A 6,538-nucleotide genomic window follows, 5' to 3' on the forward strand; every position below is an offset into this window, starting at 1 on the left:
CTGCAACTGAAGAAGCTGGAGAAAGGAAGACAGCAAATTCTTTTCTGAGCATCGAGGTGTCTGGTTGCATTAGGCTTCACAGAGGGCTGCTTCTGTTTCTTTTTTGGTGTTTTTTTGTGGGTTTTCTCTCATTGTAGCCTCCCTGAGTTCCCTTATAGTGGTCAACCATCCTGGAGGAGGAGTATAGGTTGTTTTGCTCCAGGGGTTTCCTGTTAGGCGACAAAGTCAGGCCTTGAAGGCTTGGCAGCCTTAGCACTGATCTTTGTGGCCTGGAGTCATGGCTGGTTTTGCTTGGTTTGCCACCTGGTCGCAGTGGGCTATTTTACCCCGAGTTTAACACTGCTTGGGAGAAAAATCAAGCATGTTTTAAATAGGTTTCATATTCTGGCTCCGAGTTTGGCTTGGCTTCCCTCTGGTGTAAAGCACTCCTGAGAGCTGGAGTATGTGTCTGTGCCTGTGGGGAGAACCCCATTTCAGCTTGGGCATCAAAAATAACAGCCAGTGCTCTCTTTGGCAGCACACATAGTAAAATTAGAACAATGCAGACAAGATTAGTATGGCCCCTGTACAAGGATGAGACATAAATTGGTGAGGCATTCCATAGTTTAAAAATAAAACAAAATAACAGCCAGATTCCTTTTATGTTTCCTGTGGGATGGTAAGGGGATGCTCACAGTCCCAGGGGAGGAGATGTGTCCCAATCATAGCTGTGTCCTTTGCTTGCTGAAAGAAGTTTCAGTGTCTCTCTTGGCTCACCTCCATTTCCTTCTCAACCCACTGCGGTTCGGCTTCACTGGCCCCACCATATTCTTCTGGCTAGGGCCACCCAAGACTGTTTAGATGTCAAGACCAAGGAAGACCTTTTTTTCAGTCTTAATCTTAAATCGGCTGTTTGGAGGTGGTGCCACTGTTGACCTCTGTGACCATGGGACGTTCATTTGAGAACCATCTCTCTAGTTTTTCCCCCTGTGTCTCAAGTTCCTCCAATTCAGCCTCTTTTGTCATCCCTCTTCCTTCTCTTGCTGGCATTGGGCTTCCGTGAGATTCTGTCCTCAGTCCTCTCTGGCTTTCCACAGCCCTCTTCAGGACTGGATCTCCAGTCTGACTTGCCTTCTCAAAGCTCCAGACTGATCATTGGTCTCTCCATGGCCTCTATAAACATCTATAGGTATTGCTGTCAACTCCATCTGCATATTAGAATCAAAGCAGCTTTTAAAAATACATCCATATATTTGTGTCACCTGAGCCATTGATGTGCTCCATCCAGAGAGGCCCCAGCCATGCTGACAGTCTCCAACCTTACCGTGGTTCAACTTAGGCATTTTCAACTTTATAATGGTTTAAAGGTGATACACATTCATTAGAAACCCCAGTTTAAAATTTGAGTTTTGATCTCTTCTTCTTCATCTTCTCCAGGCTGGCAATATACAGTACAATACTCTCTTTTGAGATGCTAGGCCATGGTAGCCAGCCACAGCTTCCAGCCACTCACACAATCACAAGGAGAAACAATCAACACTGCAGTGTACAGTGCTGCCGGTAGGTTGTTCCATAGGTTAAGTGTGTTAAATTCATTTTTTAAAAAAATTTTTAGTTATAGATGGACACCACACCTTTATTTACTTTTATGTGGTGCTAAGGATTGAACCCAGTGCTTCACATGTGTGAGGCAAGGACTCTACTACTGAGCTACAACCCTAGCCCCTTAAATTCTTTTTTTGGGGGGTGGGGGTACCATGGATTGAACTCAGGGACACTTGATCACTGAGCCGCATCCCAAGCCCTATTTTGTATTTTATTTAGAGACAGGGTCTCACTGAGTTGCTTAGCGCCTCACTTTTGCTAAGACTGGCTTTGAACTCATGATCCTCCTGCCTCAGTCTCCCTAGCCACTGGGAGTACAGGCGTACCCCACTGCTCCAAGCATTAAATTCTTTTTTTTTAAACTTTTTTTTTTTTTAGGTGTAGATGGACACAACACAATGCCTTTATTTTTATGTGGTGCTGAGAATCGAACCCAGGTCCCATCTGTGCTAGGTGAGCACTCTACCACTGATCCCCAATCCCAGCCCCAGGCCTTAAATTCATTTTTGACCTACAATATTTTCATGATGAGTTTACAGAAACAGAACACTATTGTAAGTTGAGAAACACCTGTGTTTTTAAATTTCCCCAGGTCTTTTAATGAATAGTCAAAAATTAGGACAATGAGGCACAAGACACACATGCAGAGAGAGCTGAAGTGCTCTGGGTGGCAATGCCCTTACATGCCCAAGCTGGGCCCTCCTCAGCATAATAAATCACCACTCAGGCCTTACACTTTTGAAGCTCTTTACAGGCATTACTAGTGAACCTGTGGCCCAGCCAGGAACGGAACTAGTGATAAAATCTGAGGCTATGAGAAAGGCCTCATTCAGAAGACTGGTTTTTACTGGGTACGTATAATCCCAGTGGCTCCAGAGGCTGAGACAGGATTACAAGTTCAAAGCCAGCCTCAGCAACTTATAGACCCTAAGCAACTCAGTGAGACACTGTCTCTAAATAAAAAAATAAATAAATAGAGCTGGGGGTGTAGTTCAGTAGTTAAGCATCCCTGGGTACAACCCCTGGTACAAAAAAAAAAAAGACTGGTTTTTCTCCTCCCACCTTCCCCAAGACTGCTCTGAACCTGCTTAATTTTGCTTGGGTTAAGGTGTTTTGAAGGCCTTGAACTGCTTCCCTTATTCTCTCCTGTGCTCCTTCTCCAAATGCCCTGAAGTTCTCTATCTATACAATGACCTTGGAGACATGAACTGAGGGGTTGAGAGGAGACAAATAACCAGAGTAGTACTGGAAACTACTAGAAGAGTCTGGACAATCTGGAGCCTCAGTTTTATCAATGTTATCATTTCCAATTTGAGTCCAGAGGTGAATTTATTCACACCATGACCTGAAATAGACATAAGTTGTGTGAGAAGAAGCAAGAGATAATTCCATTCAACCACTATTTCACAGGAGAGGAAATAGGTTTCAGTGATCTGCCCAAGGTGACATGCCAGCCAATGGCTCAGCTGGGTAGACCGACCATTTCCTGACTCCTACTCCAGTGCTCATTCCATCATTTCAGGCTGCCCGTGTGACTGGGCTGACTCTCTGCATGTCACCTTTCAAACAATAGATCCTGGGCAAGGTCTGGGGTATGGGATCACCTGAGGACGTATCTTTCCCAAAGAAAGCCAAAGATGTTATTTTTCTCCCCCCTGCATCCAACCTCCATTCAAGACCCTGAATATACACAATCCTCTGCCCAAAGCTGTGCCTTTAGTGACCTTCCTAGTTCTTCCTGCTATAACCTTTCTCCTGTGAATGAACTTTAGATAGTAAAAACTAAAAGGGGCTGAGCCCAGAAGCTGGTGCCTGCTCTCTGGCACTAGACTCACCTGTTCTTGTCTCTGAGTTGACCTTGGATCAAACATGGATTTTCTTTAAGCCTCAGTTTCCTTACCTAGGAAATGGGCATCATCATGGTATCAGTCAGATGGAGTTGTTGTGAGGATTAAGATGATGTCCCTAAAACAGTGATTCTCAAACACAGCTGTGCATTGGAATCACCTAGGGAGCTTTAAAAAAATGAATAACTTGGTCTGATCACTAGAAATGATGATTTTATTATAGTGGGCATTCGATTTTTTTAATCCCCACAAACTATTCCCATGTGCAGTCAAGATGCATAGCATGTCTGTAAAGGTTTTGCATATCACCAGACCTATGGTCAGCATTCAAGTAATTAACTTCTCTAGATTTGCCCTAATGATAAAGCTCCCTTTCCTACTAGAACCCCACAGTCCTCCAAAAGACGTTCTGCCTTTGAGATTTTCCTGAAAGACCCTCAGGAGGTCCTTCCACCTCTTTTCCCCAGCACTTCCCAGAGCAGTGCTGAGATTTTCTGAAACACTGGGCTGAGAGGTCAATAGGGAAAAGAAAGGCATCCTGCTGTCAGGTGACAATCCTGGCAGATGCATTCCAATAGACTCAGGCGCATATTGGCTGGTGTCTCCAAGACTGGGTGAGTGCCTTCCTCCTGTAAAATGAGAGGGAGCTGGCATCATTCCTCTCCTAGAAGTGCTGCTGCTGTGATAAGCCACTTGGACAATTTCTTCTCCAAGTAGTATGATCGCGTCTGCCTAGCCAATCACCAGGAAATGAGACAAAGCTTGCATGCCAAAAGCTTGGCCCGGCCCGCAGGCGGCGCCAATAAATGGGAGCTATGGCCTCAGATCCTTGGCGATGTCGTGCAGATCTGCAAATCACTACTGATGCCGCCACCTTCCAGAGATGGCAAAGGCTGAGAAGGGATGGCTCGGTTTCCTTATGGTTTTAACCAACACATCTCTGAAACAACCTCCAAACTGTCCCCTTGAACAACTTCTGGAACTTCTCTGCATTCCGGGCACGTCTCAGCTCTGCTCTGAAGGGAGTTCGAACTCATGGAGAAGAAGTCTACGCTGGAGAGTGCTATCAGGCGAGGATTAGTGTGGGATGGCTGAGCGCCTCTGCCCCCAGTGTGGCCTGGGTCCTGGAGCAAGTGCGCGCGGAGTCCCTCAACCTTTTGAAAGCAGCAGGGCGCCTAACCGCGGGCAAGGCGCGCCCCTCCAGTCGCCGGGCTAGGCCCCTTCTTCCCTCTTCTCAATCTACTAGGCCAGATCCCCAGGCCCCCTCCTCGCGCGGGGATCCCAGGGAGACGCGGTCTTCCTCGACGACCCCTCTGAAGTATCTGCGAAACAAACTGCTGGCCAGGCTGCCAAGGATGTACAGCGCAGGAAATAGCTCAACGCGCTGCCGGCCATTCCACGAAGATGCCGCCGGCTCTCAGGTGCAGCACACGGTCCACGAACGTGATGCTTTGGCCCAAGGGTGCTGTGGGCCTCGAAGGCAGCTTGTAGTTCTCTGAGCTTTGCAGATGGCTCTGTGGGTGGGTGGAAATGGCTCCGTGGGTGGGTCGAAATTCGTCATAGTCCCTACTTGGGTCCCAATCACTCCTCTTGTATACCCTCATTGGAACCTCAGATAAGCCTCCACTTCTCCCAACCCTCACTTCCTTTAGGTGGGAGGGTCCTGGCCGAGATCTCAGTTTGGGTTCAGATCCTGGCCATTCCCCTGCGCAGTGGTACACACCTGTAATCCCAGCGACAGAGAAAACTAAGGCAGAAGAGTTACAAGTTCGAGGCCATCCTCAGCAATTTAGCTGGACCCTGTCTCAAAAAAAAAAAAAAAAAAAGGAAAAAAAAAGAAAAGAAAATGGGAGGTAGTCCCCTGGGAATATGCCCCTAGATTCAATTCCAAGTACAAAAAAAAAAATTTTTTTTAAGTCATTCTAGCCATTTGTGGATTTGTGGCCATGTGACCTGAGACAGATTAGATTAATCTCTGCTGTTGTTCAGTTGCTCACCCATTCTCAATTGCTCATCTGTAAAATGGAAGAATCTTCCTACCCCCACATAGTGACGTTTTGAAGAATAAATTAAAGCAAAACACCATAGTAGTAGGGCATAACTATTTGATATTATTGATAAAGTAAGTATTGCATTATTTATCCTCATGGCTGCAGCATCAAAAGAGTAACAAAGGTAAATTGCCTGTGTTATGTAAAGAGATGAATAAATAATACTTATTAGTGTTACTATTACTCCCAAAGAGTCTAATCTCCTCATTTTCCTCCTTTAATCTTGGACCTCTCATGTATGCATCAGGAGGGGAAAAAAAAATATGGGCAGCTTTTGGACTCAGGCTCCATATAAAATGGGCCCTGAATTGGTGCCTAGTTGTAATTTCCTTGAGGCTTGTCAACCTTACCAGACGAGTGCAGCATTTTTATTTGCAAGAAGGCAGCGAGTAAATTATATCCTGGGCTTAAGGAAAGCAAAAAATAAACACATTCACAGTAGGACTTTTTTGGATGAACTGCTTTATTTCTCTTTTGTATTTTGCTTGGTCGTTGATGGTCCGCTGAAGACTAATGTGATGCTGATGTGTGTCCTAATATTAATGGTTCAGGGCTCTGATGATGCTATTTCGCTTCTGATGCAGGGCTGGCTTAGGCAAGGTCAGGAGCAAGCTGGGGCCTAAGTGAAGGCAAGGAAAGATGTGTATTGTCACTTTCTGTCTATCCCTGCTGCCCCCACCCTCAGCCCTCACATCTGAGTCTCAGGGAAAACACCTTCTGGATTGCGCAGGGATTTTAACATCGCTGCTGCTTCTTCAATCACAATTTTCTGCTTGAACAAAAAGCCTGAGTGCCCTTCTAGGCTGGAGTATGCCTTTCCGTTGGGGATGGTAGCATTTAACTCTTTATATGTAAAATGTAGCTGCCCCAGGTTCCCACATTCCAAACTGCCCTTGCCCAGGGCACCTTCTGTGTAATATTAAAGGTGATCCAAGTATTGGTGATAACATTCTCCTAAAAACCTGTCTTTTCAAGAAGAGGCCTGGACCAAGCTTTGGATATCCCAGCAGGAAAAATAGGTTCTACTGAAGAAAAAAAAAAAAAAAAAAAAAAACC

At 45.7% G+C, this 6,538-nt stretch overlaps 1 non-coding gene across 1 annotated transcript; it reads left to right on the forward strand.

Moving 5' to 3' along the window:
• Window positions 1-501: 501 nt before the first annotated feature.
• On the forward strand, window positions 502-608 carry LOC125615831. Its single transcript, XR_007346431.1, has one exon. It is a non-coding gene; the product is annotated as a U6 spliceosomal RNA (small nuclear RNA).
• The last annotated feature ends 5,930 nt before the right edge of the window (window positions 609-6,538 follow it).

Source organism: Marmota marmota, unplaced genomic scaffold (assembly GCF_001458135.2).
Source record: "Marmota marmota marmota unplaced genomic scaffold, marMar, whole genome shotgun sequence".
NCBI classification, from domain to species: Eukaryota; Metazoa; Chordata; class Mammalia; order Rodentia; family Sciuridae; genus Marmota; species Marmota marmota.